Genomic DNA, 15,197 nt, shown 5'->3' on the forward strand with positions numbered 1-15,197 from the left:
CACTGGACTCGAGTGAGCATAAGATATCCTCAGTTTTTTTACTTGTTGGTGTAGTGTTTCAGCACTCCCATCTGAGTGCTGATACACTGATACCCTGATACCCTGGAATAGCTACACTGCCTATTGAGGGAACGACCTTTAATACTCTGGTTAAAAATATGCTCAAAGTATTAATATATAGAATAAAAAGTAGCAGCATCAACACACAGCCTTGTTGGACTCTCTGACCAAGAGAAAATGGCTCTGTAAGCTCCCCATTCTAACCAAACCTCAACCTAGCTTTCAAATTCTCATGTAAAATATAGATGCAGGTTCAAGCACTGCTCCACCTTACCGAATCGCTCTCTGAACCCATACTGGCTTGGGTGGAGTATATTGGGTGGAGTATATTTTGGTAGCAGGCCAAGTCTCTCATCCTATTGAAGATAATCCTGCCAATGATCTTAATCCAAGTATCTTTACGATCATCAAAGGTAACTAAGAATGTGGTGTGCTATTAGCGAAAAGATTGTTAATACAAGAAGACGAGCCCAAAGCTCAATATTGCATTTTACCACATCAATAGGTAGCTCATCTGGTCCTGGGGCTTTTTGATCCAGGAGTTTTGACATGTGGCTTCTATGGCCGCTCTAAGAGAAAAGGTTAATTTACAATGCTCTCAAAATGTTTTGTCAAAATAATAAGTCACTGGGCCCTCTGTAGAAGTGTGATAAATTAAACAAAAATGTTTGACCCAGTCACCAGAATTTATGTAAAGTTACATCACATCTGGTCTAAAAGGCCTTATGATCTTTCTGTTTGGCATCAATGGCAAGGCACTTCCAGTCCTCATCATTTAACTGATTCTTCCTTCTTTGTATTTGTTGCTTATACCAGGATCTTGCTTGTGCTACCTCATTTGGTACCCTGGGTTTGGCTAATAAATCTTTCCTGAGCTGCCTATTTCGTAGAGCTTTGAGAGTCAAACTATCTAGGCCAGCTTGGTTTGTATGAACTGGTTTTAAAAGAGATGTTTTAATATAAATACACAAGTCTTCAAAATCACGCTGAAGGGTGATCCCATCAAACGTTTCAGAAACACATTTAAAAAAAACAAAGGCATTGCAGCATAAGAAACTAGCCAAACGCCTACTTGGGGAAAGAATAGACCAATAAGTCACTATCATGTTCCGAAGATGAGGTCAATATTTTATTTGGTGCTTAATCTCTATAAATGGGGAGGAATGGCATTGTTGTTAAGGCATTGTGGTTACTGTCTAGTTTCGCAAATACTGCCCCATATTACATATTTCATGACACCTCAAGTAGCAAATATAAAGTCTTGGCCGGAGCACATCCTCTCCCACGATGAGAGGGTGGTTTCCAGTCACCCGTATCCATGAGTTCCAACAGTGCAGGATACATCCTTAGTTCCTTGCCCCTCCAGCCACCTGATAATGGGATGTTGTGAAAGATTATGTTTCCCACATCTACTGCCTTAGAGGAACATTTTACATTAAAATGTTCACATATCATAATATTCATTTGTTTGAAGCACTGAGCTTTTCACTTAGCAAGAACAGTAAACAGATGCAAACAATTACTATTGACTCCACTGCTAAAATCATTGTTAACAAATGTATCAAATAGAGATGCAAATTGCTTACCCCCTTTATGAGAATGGTTTGAAAGGCATAATGTAGTTTAACGTTGTTCTTCTTGACGTACAATTTGTGTGATACGTTGATCCAAATAGATAGGACATCTTTCACTCGTCCAAAGTAGGAACGGTTAGCCAGGTGTGGGCGGGAGAGAGTCACAAACAGCCTTTATGTACCACAGATCGAGTATTCCATCTCCCTTTGAAGCCATTAAAGTCATATTTCTTGATATATTATATATCCATTCAGGTATAGAAAGCTTAGCCCAGATCCCCGCAAACTAATTAATGACAACAACAGTTAGTTAGCATAATTTAATGATACAGTCTCCAGACAACCAGGGGAAGACATTATGCCATCCCTGGCTGTTCTCTAATATATCACACATTCCCTGTGAACTGGTTTTAAAACCTGTCCTACAGAAAACAGTAGAGACAGCGGTTTCAGCTGGATCTATTACAAAAAAGTGATGCTAGGAGTTAACTTTGAAACATTGCTTCAGATCTTGAGATTCATGATGTAAAGGATGATATAGTATGTGATGCTATTGATGATATCCTTTTCGTACATCACAAATGATTGATTCGTGATTCACTTAGCCATGTCTTATGCAATATGATCTGCAATGTATCTAATGATGTCCTCTACAAAAACTGACGGATTTTCTTACATTTTGTATCATAATTATAGTATCCTTTCACTGACGTTTTTTGCTGGGAATGTCAGCAAATGTCATCTGCTTGCTTTAATCACAATATGAATAGAAGGTTAACTATTGCTTTTCAGTGAATAGAGCTAGGTAGGTAGATATATGGACATATGGATAGCAAGACTGCTGGAAAGATGAATTGATGGAGAAAAAGCAAAAGGATGAATGGAATAGAAATGTAGAGAAAACAGACATATGTTTAGAGGACAGGTCAGAATCTGAGGGAGGCCTAGACATGTAGGACAAAAAAAGACTTTTTCAGCATATTTGTCCAGGGCTTTTGTAACCAATGATCTCTTTTATTTCCCCCCTCAGGGAGACAGTGGTGGTCCTGTAATGTGCTACGATGTGACTACTTCCAGATTCTATGTGATCGGTGTCTTCACCTGGGGCCGAGGCTCCAGCCAGTCCCAGAATCCTGTGGTATACACCAGCACACAGTACTTTCTTGAATGGATCCTGGAGAAGATCGGAGCTTTCACACCAGGGATGGATGAATTCTTCTCTGGAGGGGATGGCAAAACGGAATCATTTACCTTGTCAGAGCTGAACTCTCCACAAGTTGAAACTCCCCAACAGTTATCTGTTCTGCAACAGCTGCTCTATAATGCACAGCCTGGGTATTACATGCCACCTGCCTATGCCCCACAGATTGGCTACCTTCTACAATCCCCTTACCTTCCAGCAGAAGCTTTTGCCCAACCAGTGCCTCAAGCTCCATCTCCAGCTACACTTCCGATTATAGTTACAGCTCAGTCACAAACTCCAGCTTCAGATCTAGCTTCAGGTTCATCTTCTGTTCCCAGTCCTACTTTGGTTGTGACTGAACTGTCTTATGTTACCATCCCTGCTACCACCACAACAGAAGTCCTGACAATAGCATCAATACAATCAGCCAGTGCTGACCAGTCAAACAGCTCCAAAATCTAAGAAATCATGTGGCTGAGCACATCTGCCCACAAGTCTGCCACCAGCTATCTACAGATGAACAATTCAGTAGTTTCAAAATATCTAAACACCCTTTTAGCACTGCATCATCCCCATTACTGTTGCATTGGGATCCAGGGTCCCAATCTCCCTTTTCTCCATTCCCCTTAATAAACCTTGTAATTTCCTGCATTCCTAGTACCTGAAAGCCTCAAATACTATTAACGTTATAGACACTCTGCCCCAAACACAAAAATCATCTTTCAACTGACTTCATTTCCCTCTCTATTAACATCTCCTGCTTCCATCAGTGAGATACCTCATTACCTTTAATAGAGAATTTACATTTGCTCTCTAAACCAACATCCTTTTACTGCCTTAACTGGAACGTCTCGTTCATACAACCGTATAGCTTACTGTTCCTTTTAAAGCACATCTTCCAGCTATCCTTTGTAGCCATTAATTGCACCTAACTGCTAGCAAAGGCTAACTTTCTCCGCACTTTATATTTCCTCAGCAGGCCCCATTGTGCTTCTCAGAATAAGCAGGCACTGACAACACCTGACGCATTGCTACAGGTTGTAGCTGGGTCCATCTTTCAACACTTTCCAAAAAAGTATAGATTAATTCATTAATAACTGGAAAAAATAATGTACTAGTGTTTTTACTCAATCTTTGTACTGAAATAAGTTGAGAACAGACAAATATACTCTTTCCGGCTGGATATTGTACATTCCCTCTCTCACCAATAAATATACATCAGACACTTAGTTAAAGTCACGCAGACTGTCTTGCATCAGCATCTTCTCTGGGGAACTGACATTCTGAGTTGCTTAGTGGTTTCACTAGGCCTGGTGCTTAATACCTTCACCAACCATCTTAAGAGGGCTGCCACTGACTGATTGCCATGATGATGCATGATAAAAAGTGGGCTCTGGTTTTAGAAACCTGCGAAGACTCCACTCGCTTGCTTAACCTGCAGGGGTTAAAACAAATTCACTTGAACTCAGTGAAAAAACAGATCTGCTGACAATAAACCTTTCCAATTGGATTTCGTTTGACAGCTATCTTTATTTGTATCTAATAAAATAAAATCACAGATAATTAAGTCTATGGGGCTGATTTAGACAGTGGAGGGTGTATTTTACTCCGTCAGAGTGACAGAGTAATTTTCCGTTGCCCTGTCACAATACCCATCCTCCGAATCTAAATGTCTGGTGGCCTAGCAAATATCTCTTACATTGGTACGAGCCGTAATCACAGTGGTTCCAGTCAATATCTTAAAGGTTTTACGGACGGCTCCGTCAACATCAGGGTACCCTCCATTAAACTTTAAACAGTTTTTTATTTTAAAAAACAAAATCAAAATCCCAATTCAGAATTTTGTTTTTGAAAAAAACAAAAAAATGACCCAGCACCATGGGAGCTGTTTCACTTCTTCTTACCGCTAGATCCTGTCTGGAGGTGACGGACAGTGAAAACTGGCCCTTTGACTGCCCACACCATATTGTGCAGGCTTTTAAATGGCCAAACCTCTGACAGCCCTTACTGCCTTGGACTTCCAAACTCTAAATCAGGGCCTATGGGGAATACGTTGCTAGAAAAGCTTAGGAAAATGTATTACTTTAGCCACAAAATTTGTTAAATGGAGTACCGTATTTTTCTGTCATCTACCATTGGTGCAATGTGGTATTTGTAGTGTCCGGCTGGACACATTTTAGTGTTTTCACCAGTAACTCTGCTGATGGCTGGCTTTCACATTCACCCCACACCCATGCATCACAGCCGTGACCAGTCAGGTGAGCCTGCAAATAAGAGGTTGGGTGATGTTGTGGCTGAGGTTCTAGTTCGGGACCTAGGAGACGGATGGGGTGGGGGAGTTGTGGGAAAGAGGTCAAGGTTGGACAGGAAAAGTTTTTTGACACACTGGGATGGGTAGCTGGAGGGGGTTTGGGAGTGGAGGAAGAGGTGGTGGTTGTAGGAGGTGTTTGTTTGCTGACTTTGGGTGAAGGTGCATGCGCTGGAGGCTGTCGTGAGGTGGATGGCTGTGTGCCTGCGTTTGTGTATCTTCGGAGGGGGCGTCACAGACACACTGGGAGAGGACACAGGGGACGTGTGAATGGTAGTGGGGGTGGTGGTGGATGTGCTGGAGAGGGACGTAGTGGCTGTAGAGGTAGTGCATGCAGGTGTGAGTGTAGGCAAGACTTGTAGGGAGGAGGGAGAAAAGGAGGAGGGGGACACAGTGGAGGCAGTTGATGTTGGTGTGTCTGCATGTGTGTGCTGTTTGCGTAAGTGCCTGTGGGATGTGTGGTGCTTATGTTTGCCTGAGCTTCCCTTGTGTGTTGAGGTGTGTGCATGCTGGTCTGTAGGTGTGCTTGGGATAGGCTGAGGTACAGGGGATTGGGTCGGGGTGGAGGAAGTTGGAGGGGGGAGGCTAGACACAGGGACAATGGCTGCCATCAGTGCTGAGGCCAGAGTCTGAAAAGCTCGCTGAAGGGCCGCCTGACCAGAATTAATGCCCTCCAGGAATGCATTTGTTTGTTGCAACTGCCTTTTTACACCCTGGATGGCATTCAAAATGGTAGACTGCCCAACAGTGAGGGACCTGAGGAGGTCAATGGCCTCCTCACTGAGGGCAGCAGGGGTGACTGGGGCAGGGCCTGAAATGCCTGGGGCGAAGGTGATGCCCACCCTCCCGGGTGAGCGGGCACGGGGCGAAGGCTGAGGGGCTGCTGGGAGGGCAGTGCTGGAAGGGGGGGTGGCAGCTGTACCTGTAGATGGGGGTGGGACAGATGTTGCCGCCACCACAAGGGAGCTCCCATCAGAGGACGGGTCCGTGTCACTGGTCTCAGCTCCTGTCCCCGCCGTGGAGCTCCCCTCGCCCTCCATCCCACTGGTGAAGTCCGAGTCCGTAATGCGGCCCTCCATGGCCATGTGGGATGCAGGCCCCTGGTGCTCCGGTGCCACTGCTCCTCCGCCTGATGATGCTAATGCACACAAGAACAGGGAGACCACAAAAAGGGGGACGACGACAGAAGAAAGACATGTTGAGTGCATGCATTACCGCTACCGTTGGCAGGCACGACAGACACAGAAGCCCCCTGCACTACGCCGCGCTCTTGGGCTCCACTGTTCAATCCCTGGGAAATGCCCTACAAGGCTATGGACGACATCTGCAAGCATAGATGATACAGGGGCATGACTAGGTGTACTTGGCACTCTACAGAGGTGGGGTGCCACATGGCCTGCCTTACGGAGGGACCTTGCTTACGGAACTCGCCCTGGCCTAGGGAAACCCACAGCCCACCTCCCCCACCCAGACCCCTCCACTGCGCGCAAAGTCAGCAGAATGAGAGTGTACTCACCCCTTTGTGGCTGCTGTGATGCCCTCAAGTGCCCATCCAACTCCGGGTAGGCCACCGCCAGGATCCTGAACATCAGGGGGGGTCATGGTGCGACGGGCACCCCTCCCACGTTGGGAGGCCATCCCCAGCTAAGCCTCCGCCGTCTTCTTGCTCCAGCGGCGAATGTCCTCCCATCTTTTCCGGCAGTGGGTGCTCCATCTGTAGTAGACCCCCGGGGTCCAGACGTCCTTGGCGATGGCACGCCAAATATGTTTTTTCTGGTGGGCGCTGACCTACATGAAATGTACAGGGGGAAGAGTAAGTTATTACCAACTGCACCGTCAAAGTGATTGGCCCCCATCCCTACCCTTGCCATGTGGCACATGCATTCACCGTTGTTTCATGCACGCCGCACTCTCCCCCCTTCCTTCTTACATCCAGCCTTCTCCACACAGGCATAGCCCATACAGCATGCTCCCAGTGTACTTACCTGTTTGTCTGGAGGACCGTAGAGTAGCGTGTACTGGGGGAGGACCCTATCCACGAGTTTCTCCGACTCCTCCGATGTGAAGGCAGGGGCCCTTTCCCCAGACACTCGAGCCATTGTCTCTTCCAGACGTAGGTCACAGCAGCACTTGCAGTGTAGGTCCTCTCCTGTCAAAGATCAGGTATCGAGTGATTGAACAGATAGAAATTGGCGATCACGTCCGCAGCAGTGCGTACCGTCACCGCCGGCGTACATCGGCATTGGCTCCTGGGACCCATAGGGTCCAATGCTAACCAATGCAGCATTGCGCCGCGGTCTTTGACCGCCTACCGCGACGGTGTACAATGCCAGCGCAGTTACCTCACATCCCATTGTCCCACTTCAGAGGTCAGGCAGCCGCCATTTCAGGGGCCCACATGGCTTAATTTATAACTGCGTCACACATACCTAGGCCTAGACTCAACACACATACAGGCCACCTTTTGTGTATGAATGGTGTTCTGTGTAAACTGTGGGTACGTACCTCTGAGTTGTTTGACGCTGTGCTTGTGCTCGCTGTTGTCCTTCATAGGCACCGTCCGCTGGGACATGTGAGGAGATGGCGGCATCCTCCGGTGTACCGACCGTTGGTGGATCTGTCGACAATGGAGGAAAGACTTTTGATAATCACATACAGGCTTGACCGTGCCACAATCCAGGAACTGTGTACCCAGTTGGAGCCAGACCTGATGTCAGCAATCCGCCATCCCACAGGAATCCCCCCTCAAGTGCAGGTTCTGTCAGTGCTCCATTTCCTTGCAAGTGGGTCATTTCAAACAACAGTGGCCATAGCATCAGGGATGTCCCAGCCTATGTTTTCCAACTTGTTGTCCAGAGTGTTGTCTGCCCTTCTGAAACACATGCGGAGCTACATCGTTTTCCCTCAGGTGGAGGATTTGCCTACAGTGAAAGGTGATTTCTATACCCTGAAACATATCCCCAACATCATAGGTGCCATTGATGGGACCCATGTGGCTTTGGGTCCCCCCCCCCACACACACGAGTGAACAGGTGTACAGAAACAGGAAGAGTTATCATTCAATGAATGTACAGATGGTATGTTTGGCCGACCTGTACATCTCCCATGTGAATGCCATGTTCCCTGGCTCAGTGCATGACGCCTACATCCTGCGGAATAGCAGCATCCCTTATGTGATGGGGCAACTCCAGAGGCACCGTGTGTGGCTATTAGGTGAGCACCTGGGAGACAGTGGGAATGGTTGTGTGGGTCTGGGGATATCCCTACAGGTTAGTCCGTGTCTAACAGTTGTCCCTCGCCATTTGCAGGTGACTCTGGTTACCCCAACCTGTCATGGCTACTGACCCCAGTGAGGAATCCCAGGACAAGGGCAGAGGAACACTACAATGAGGCCCATGGGCGAACTAGGAGGGTGATCGAGCGGACCTTTGGCCTCCTGAAGGCCAGGTTCCGGTGCCTCTATATGACAGGTGGATCCCTAGTCTACTCACCAAAGAAGGTGTGCCAGATCATCCTGCTGTATGTTTCACAACTTAGCTTTGTGACGACAGGTGCCTTTTCTGCAGGAGGATGGTCCAGATGGCGGTGTTGTGGCAGCTGTGGAGCCTGTGGACAGTGAAGACGAGGAATCAGAGGAAGAAGACATGAACAGGGACTCAGTGATCCAGCAATATTTCCAGTGAGACACAGGTAAGAGTACAGACCTGCCTACTACATGTACTTTAAGACTACTTCCTCTCTACTGTCTGTCGTTTTCACCCAGTGTGTTTGCACTGAGTTGTCACTTTCCCTTACGATTTCACAGATGTGGGTCCCACTGTGTGACATCTGCTTAGATTCCTCATGGACTAGAGCTGTGTGACATAGATATGTTGACATTACAATTGTAAGAGCATTTTGTCACTGTAATTGCTAATACACTATTTCGAAATCACAGACAGACTCCAGATTGTTTTGTGCTTTAAGTGTGTTTATTTAAGTGCCCGATATTGGAGGGGGTAGTAAAATGGTGAGGGGTGATGGCGGAGGAATGTCCATGGCAGAGTCCAGTCTATTAGTCTCACAGGTGCATTGCCCATATGGGCATAGGAAGTGGAGCTGGGGCAGTTCAAGTATGGACAGGGTGACAAAGTGGTAAAGTAGGATGACAATCCGGGTGGTCTCATTTCTTGGCGGGGGTCTTGGCATCGTGCTCTGTCTTTATCCTGAATCTCAGGGACCGTTTGCGGGGTGGTTCTCCCTCTGCAGGGGGTGGGGTGCTAGTGTGGTGGTCCTGTGGCGGGGCGTCCTGTCCACTAGCGCCGGCGGAGGTTGTGGGCAGTTCATCGTCCATGCTAGTGTCAGTGGCCCCTTGTAGTGCCACAGTGTCCCTCCTGGTGTTCACGAGTTCCTTCAGCACCCCTACGATGGTGCCCAGGGTGGAGCTGATGGTTCTGAGTTCCTCCCTGAAGCCCAGGCACTGGGTCTCCTGAAACTTGGCCAGTACCTTTGCCATCATCTCCTGTGAGTGGTGGTAGGTTCCCATGATGGAGGAGAGGGCCTCGTGGAGAGTGGATTCCCTTGGCCTGTCCTCCCCCTGTCGCACAGCAGCCCTCCCAGTTCCCCTGTGTTCCTGGGCCTCCGTCCCCCGGACTGTGTGCCCACTGCCACTGCCCCCAGGTCCCTGTTGTTGGGGTGGTGGGTTAGCCTGGGTTCCCTGTAGTGGTGGACACACAGCTGATTGACGTGTCCTGGGGACGGAGGTATGGGCCCGCTGGGAGGGGAGGCGGGGGGGTAGGGGTGCTGTGCTGGTGTTTTCAGCGGGGGGAAGGTCTGTAGTGGCCTGTGACTGTGTCAGGGGAACCGACTGCCCAGAGGTCCCTGATGGGCCAGGCTGGTCATCTAGATCCAGTTGGACAGAGCTGCTGTCATCACTGTGGACCTCTTCTGTGGGGTGGTCCTGCAGGGGTATAAAAGGATGGTTATTACATCTGTGTGTGCCATGGTGTGCAATGGGTGGGTGACCGTGTACCTCAGTGCTTGCATTCCTGCATGGGACCTTGTGTGATGATGGTTTAGGGGGTTGTATGGGTATGTGCAGTAGGCATGCTTTGTTGTTGCATGCAGGGTTGGTGGTGGGATGTGTGGTTTGTGATGTTGGGACATATGTGAGGAGTTGGAGTGCTGGGGGTGAGGGTGGGGGTATGTGCTGGCATGCAGGTATGGTGGGGGATGTAATAGTTAAGATTTGACTTAGCAGAGTCCATTTCTCCACCTACTCCTGCGAGGCCCTCAGGATGCAGAATTGCCAAGACCTGCTCCTCCCATGTTGTTAGTTGTGGGGGAGGAGGTGGGGGTCTGCTGCCAGTCCGCTGAACCGCCAAGTGGTGTCTTGAGACCACGGAACGCACCTTCCCCCGTAGGTCGTTCCACCTCTTCCTGATGTCCTCCCAATTTCTTGGGTGCTGTCCCACTGCGTTTACCCTGTCCACGATTCTTCGCCATAGCTCCATCTTCCTAGCTATGGAGGTGTGCTGCACCTGTGATCCAAATAGCTGTGGCTCTACCCGGACGATTTCCTCCACCATGACCCTGAGCTCCTCCTCTGAGTACCTGGGGTGTCTTTGCCATGCCATGGGGTGGTGTAGGTGATGTGTGGGGTGGAGTGTGTGGTGATAAGTGTGCTGATATGTAGTGGGGTGTTGTGTGAAGTGCGTGGAAGTTCTGTGGGTGATGGTGTTGTGTGCCTGTGGATGCTGTTGTTCTTTCTGGTGCTGTCTCTCTCTGGCCTTCTTTCGGAATTTTTAGTAGTAGGGGTTTGTGGGTGATGTGGGTGTGTGTTTTATAGTGTTGTGAGTGTGTGGGAGTGGTGTGTGTATGTGTGGATTTGTTGGTCGTGATAGTGTGGGCGTATTTCTGTTGGCGTGACGGTGGAGGTTTTGTTTTCACCAGTTTATCTCTGACCTTTTGTGTGGCGGACTTGTGTGGGTGTCTAGATTTTGGCGGATTCCGAACTGTGGGTCTTAATAGCTGTGGCGGAATTCTGCGGCGGTGTGTTGGCGGTCTTCTGCACGGCTGTAAGCGGCTTTTACCGCCAATGTTGTAATGAGGGCCTTAATCTTGCTGTTGGATCTGAAAAAAAGAGGAACTCTCAGGAGGAAAATTCCTAATTGGAGAAGCCTTGGAGCAAGCTATCTGGGATTTGTAGTTTCATTTTAACTTATTGATATTAGGAGAACATTGTTTTCCTTTAATGTTTTTTTAACGCTGCTGGAGTTAGAATAAGAGGAGGTTAATACATAATACTTGCCTCCAGTCCTGACATAGAATCTGCCATTGCATAGAGTATCTACCAAAAAGAGTGTTCCTAAAGGTACATACATGCCAACATTTCAAAACAGGAAAGAGGGAGACAGTGGACAAAAAGTGGGAATTTATTTTCCCCATTGATTAACATTGTAGCAGAGGCCATTTTAGGTGGGAGACAGCTAAAATAAAGGCATTATATACTTTAAAAATCGTGAGTCTCCCACCTGAATCACTTTTTTAGACATGTATGCATCTTGTTCATCTACACTCAGAAGGGGTAGAAATTGATCAGACTCACGGTAGGTGGAACATAACAGACTTGACCATAGCTCATCCCATGCACTGTAGATTTGTCCTTTTAAGAAACTAGGTCTAATGTTTGCCATTCCACGTCTGACGGCTTTGAAAGTCGGTTGCCATCGCGCAAATAATGATTGCTTTGGTCACTAGCCCCTCTGCAACCATATTCATCATCCCTGGCAGGTGTAAAGGTGAACACTTTTGTATTGGATCCCATGGGCTGTAACATTATTCTCGGCAGAGCACATAATGTACAAGTTTAATTGTCCAGAATATATTGATCCTTCATAAAAGATTTACTTAGGTGATGAGATTTGTGTTTGATAGGAGAGTGGCCTCTTAATTAGGGTCAATTCAGCCCAAATGTATTCCCTTCCCGTTTTTATGCCCCCTAATTTCTTATTTATCATCCGCCACTCCCCTCCCAATTCCTTGGTGACAACATTTCTTTCTAATGGACCTGGAGCAACTCTTCCCACTTGGTCTTCGGATGACTCCCTAACATTTGCAAGGAAAGAATGTATCTACTGAAAATGACAATATTCCAGCCATACCATAACTGCAGGAAGCTTGTTTCAGTCATGAACCCATACAAGGTTTGCCTTTAATGCCTAGGCTTCGGAAAAGACTCTGTCATATGCTAAATGTGCCCTAATGTATTCAATGACTATTCAGAATCAGTAGGTACAGTTACACGTCACTGAACACAGGAAGCCATGGTTTTCACTCAGATCCTGCTCATCCTCCAAGCCATGGTCATTGACCTAGTAAGGGGACCATTCCTGCAACTGGTCCACGTCCCGCTCAAAATACTCAATTAAGTACGAAGTCCAAACAAGAAGGTGAAGCAGAACTTGAACCATTCCCCTGCTCTGATTTCTAATGAAAAGGTGGGAAAGTATCAAAATGTAAGTCGCACTCCATCAAGGTCACCAGCTATTGAACTAATTCCTCGGTTGGTACCTTTGTGCTCTGTGTTCCCAAGGCCAATATTAATGCCTGCAGAAAATCAAGGCCATCAAAGAGGCTGTGCTGCAAGTTTTCACAACACTTTTGACAAGCCATTGCGTCTATGGAACCTCAGAGGCCTCTAGTTGGGTTACTACAGGGTGGAAGTTCCTCCCCTGTGCTGTCTGTTCCCTCTGGGGCCCACTTCCAGGCTTATACCAACTACAGTACAGGCTTCTTTTCCAGCCCAGAGATTCACATTGGTTCCGGTCCATCCACCATCTGTGCCACTGATGTCCATGGATGATGCAGTGCCGATGTCCATGTCAAGTCCTGAACTGATCTTGGATCCCAAACCGATGTCTGCACATGCTTGACCAATGTCTTATTACGGAATTACAAAAGTGCAACAGGTTGTTATGCAGCCTGGCTCTAACCCAGTGCCTCTGCGGGGTCACAGCTGTAAGCAGAGGACCCAGTATATTTTTGGTTCTGACTGGTCTTGGTGCCAGTTCAGGGTGCAACCCCAAGTTATTGATGGTGGTGATGAGGTGAGTGGCCTGTTCCCCTCTCATTATACTAACTGTAGGAAAGGACCTCTTTTGGTATGATCACCCCCTAGTCTTTTAACTGATGCTGCTGTTTTTTCAAATCTGTAGTGCACTAGCCTCTTCTTCCCAAGCCGTAGTGCATGTGCTGTGACTCCCAGAGTACATGGACAGTTGGAAAATCTAATTGGCTTCCTTAACTTACTTGTGAGTAACTATATGGCACCAGATTTACCCAGGGCTAGTAAGTTAAATAGCACCAGTGCACTGCAACATTAATTGTGCCACTGTTGCATGGTCAGGCAGCCTTAAACCTGATAACTCAACAATGTCAAAACATTCCTTTTTTAATCAATATGTGTAAGCCACCACTAGGGAAGGCTTTGGTCCCCCGCCAGGGAGGTAGCTTCATATCAAAAGAAGGGCATGTTCCTTTTATGTTTAACATGCCCTGACAGTGAAAACATGAGAGTGCAGTTTTCACTGTAGAAAGGACAGTGGTCCCATTGGCTAACGTGGAGTTTCACTGGCCACCGCACTAAGTGCTAACCTCCATTTGGGACCACCAAAGGTATTACCCCACTGTATCAAATTAATTGTTACATTAAGCCCAACTCATTGCTGAGATAGAGTGTAGGTAACTTTTGATGGAAAGGTGTCTTAGAAAGTCACCACATTGTTTCCCAAACGTTCTATAGCCTTTCTAGACTATCTGCAGAAGTTGCTACACAATACAACGTGCTGCCCGCTCATAAGAAGTATGAAGCTTTGAAGGTTCCCCTCAGTAGATTCTTGTTGTTTTGGTTTCTAATTTAAAATAAAATTACACTCTTTTTTTATTAATTGATGTTGAATATGTATTGTGTTGTTTCTCTTACTTATTAATTGTTGTGCTACAGCTAAATGTTTTATACTTGTTTAGGCCTGATTGCTCTGTTGCCACAGCTACACAGGACTGAGCGAACAATTTTGTTGAAGAATCTAATTGGACCTGATAGAGATTATGACATTATTTCATGGTGAGGTCTCAGAACCACACCACATAATAATCCATTTACCTACACTGATGATGCCTTATACCATGATTTATAGAATGCTAGTAGGCTTGGTACATTTACTGAGACATAGGTTGCCTCTCCACATAGGCTACCTGGAGAAGGAAATGCCTCTTATGCAGAAGTAGTTTGGTGGGCAGCTGAGGTACTAAAATTAGAGCTACCCTTCACTGAGACAATAATAATATTTTGACAGAAAGTTCTGTAACCCGGGCCAGCAGCTTCTGATTAATTGCTCCCATGTAATGATCCCCTCACAGATCTCTACTATAGATAGCTACCCAGTTGAAATCAAGTTCTTGCATTCCATTTAGCTGGCTGCGGCTAGACATCATTGGCTGGCGCTTGATTATACGGATTTTCTCACAAAGCACCCTACTTCAGCGGGTCCCGTTGTACAGGACTTGACCCTAACCACACATCTGAAAGCTGGTCACGATTTCCACACATCCCCACTCCTGACTGGTTTACAGTGAGCTGGTAGTGATTGTCATGTTCCAATGCTTAACTGCTTTGTTTGTGTTGATAATTAGCAGTGAATTACTATACCAAGGTCTCTGATTGGTTACATTGCTCAGGTTATATGATACATCCTGCTTAAATTGTGATTTGACTAAGATAGCATTTGATACCTACTTTGGAAATTTAGACCCGTATTTTGAGTCTTGATTGACACCATCTGTACAGATAGGTTTTATTGAGGGGTCCTTAATAAGTGTTATTTTCAACACTTTGGGGGTCATTTTGACCTTGGCGGACGGCGGAGGCCGTCTGCCAAGGTACCGCCGCTGAATGACCGCACCATTCAGACATTTCCTCTGGGCCGGCGGGCGCTCTCCAAAAGAGCGCCCGCCGGCCCAGAGGAAATGCCCCTGCAACGAGGACGCCGGCTCAGAATTGAGCCGCGTAGTTGCAGGGGTGCGACGGGTGCAG

This window comes from Pleurodeles waltl, chromosome 4_1, assembly GCF_031143425.1.
Source record: "Pleurodeles waltl isolate 20211129_DDA chromosome 4_1, aPleWal1.hap1.20221129, whole genome shotgun sequence".
NCBI classification, from domain to species: domain Eukaryota; kingdom Metazoa; phylum Chordata; class Amphibia; order Caudata; family Salamandridae; genus Pleurodeles; species Pleurodeles waltl.